This window comes from Rhyacophila brunnea, unplaced genomic scaffold (assembly GCF_057557595.1).
Source record: "Rhyacophila brunnea isolate RB1 unplaced genomic scaffold, BYU_Rbru_1.0 scaffold_115, whole genome shotgun sequence".
In the NCBI taxonomy this organism is placed as follows: Eukaryota; Metazoa; Arthropoda; class Insecta; order Trichoptera; family Rhyacophilidae; genus Rhyacophila; species Rhyacophila brunnea.
The window spans coordinates 798,642-800,905 of NW_028232769.1; the positions used below are offsets into that span (position 1 = coordinate 798,642).

The 2,264-nt window shown below is 26.5% G+C and overlaps 1 non-coding gene across 1 annotated transcript; it reads right to left on the reverse strand.

The window, feature by feature from the left end:
- Positions 1–1,949: 1,949 nt before the first annotated feature.
- On the reverse strand, positions 1,950–2,031 carry TRNAL-CAA (transfer RNA leucine (anticodon CAA)). Its single transcript has one exon. It is a non-coding gene; the product is annotated as a tRNA-Leu (tRNA).
- Between the last annotated feature and the right edge of the window lie 233 nt (positions 2,032–2,264).

Genomic DNA, 2,264 nt, shown 5'->3' on the forward strand with positions numbered 1-2,264 from the left:
TAAAAGAATTAAATATTAAATATTCTAGATGCTTTATATCTTTAACTCAATTGATTTTTTAAAAATAATAGGTTTTTAAATTTAAAAGAATTTAAAGTGATTTATTTAGCCAGAAGAATTTCATTAATATTAAAGAAAAATCGTACCAACATAGTTTTTTCAAACGTAACAGTTCCCTTAAAAACTTCAGGCAAAGCAATATTAACAGAATCCACCAATTCATATGTGTAATCATCAGCTTCTTCTTCTAGTCGAAAAACAATACATTTATCAAGCCCATTATTGGTTATTTTCCATTCAAATTCGTATACTCCATTGCCAATTTTTGAAATATTGAGACCAAGAAATTTACAGTACAAAAAATTTGAATTATCATTACCTGTATCTACAACTTTATTATCATTAAAACATTTAGTATTCAAAAGTTCTGCTTCTTTTTTACGTGTATTGCTTATATTCAACAAATATTCATCTATGTCCTCGGATATTCCGTTCATATGGGGTGGCGGTATTTTTATTTCATCTATCCCAGTTTTGCGTTCGTTAGACTCTATCTTTTTTGTGGTTCGTGGTTTTTGATGTACACTTTGCTTGTTTATATTGGGTGTATTGTCTCTTTTTATATTGGGCTTTTGTTTTCTATATGGTGTAGGAAATGTTATTCGTTTTCTTGGTGTTTTCATGTTTCGATTAAAATTAAAGCCCTCTGCATTTCAAAAAAGAGCAAAGAAGTTTTGAAATCATCTAGATCATTGATTGAAACTAAGTCAATGGGCTCTAAATATTTTGGAAGGGTCATGTTTAATATTTTTGCTCATACATATAGCAATTATACATTTTAAATCTTAAATAAGCCTGTCAAAATTCAATCAGCTAGTTAACATAAAATTACATTTCAAACCAGTTAAAAATAATTTATTTGTATGTTGATTAAATAAGTTTTTAAAAGACATATAGAAAAATTATCAATGAATAAGGTTGTGAGATAAAATTTAATCAGCAAGGTATTATAAATTATTACTTTGAATAAAGATATAAAAATAATTTATTTGTTATAACATGGATCGGTGTGGTTACACGATATCATAAAAGGTCCCTGAAGTTACTAGATGTCACGAATCAGGTTGAAGCATAACTACAAACCTTGGGATTGAGAAAAATCATTGAATTAATAGGTCTCGAAAGAAGGTGGGGTATTGAAGAAGATTTTGGAAAGGAGAAGGTATCCGAAAGTATAAATACGCTGAGCGCACAAAGAATCAAGCAATTTGTGCCTGAGAACAAAAACTAAAATTACGACTATAAATTTAGCCCATAAATAAAAAATAATTTATTTATATGTTGATTGAATAAATTTTTAAAAAGAAACTATCATTGTTTTTTTAAGATAAAATTTAATAAGCTAGGTATCATAAAAAATTACTTTAAAATCAAGATATAAAATAATTTAATTGTATGTTGATTAAATAAGTTTATATTAAAAATTATCACTGTGATTTTAAGATAAAATTTAATAAGCTAGGTATCATAAAAAATTACTTTAAAATCAAGATATTATATAAGTTATTTGTTTGTTGATTGAATTAGTTTATATAAAAATTATCTCAGAGGTTGAAAAATAAAATTTAATAAGCTAGGTATCATAAAAAATTACTTTAAAATCAATATCTTGATTTTTATTTATGGTCTTATATCCTTCAATTCATATATTACCTTTGCCAAGACACACATAGCTTATTGAGATATTAAAATAGTTGCTTTAAATGTATCTTTCACCAGATCTATCCACAGAAGCATCTCTTTTGTTCTCAAATGACATGAGATAAAATGTGAATTTTTAATACACCTTACTTAATTAAGAACTTTAACACCATAACATTATTCACGTGTATTTTTGAAATTCCCTTCCACTAATCATTGCATAGTCACAGTTATAAATAACAAAAGACTGACATCAGAGGGATTCGAACCCTCGCCTCGTGAGAGAGTAGATCTTGAGCCCACCGCCTTAGACCGCTCGGCCATGATGTCATACCTGGACTAATATTTTACTTTATGTTACACAATAACAAATACAAGTCATAATTTAGAGATAAAAATAATAATTTTTGGTTGTATGTAAATTCTAAATGATGTTATCATGCAGCATACATGTTTTTAAATATTCTATAATAATTATTTATTTGTACTTATATAATATGTCTTAAGATGGAATGATGTGTTGTAATTCAAAATGGCATATTTTATTTGATAAACTCGAAGTT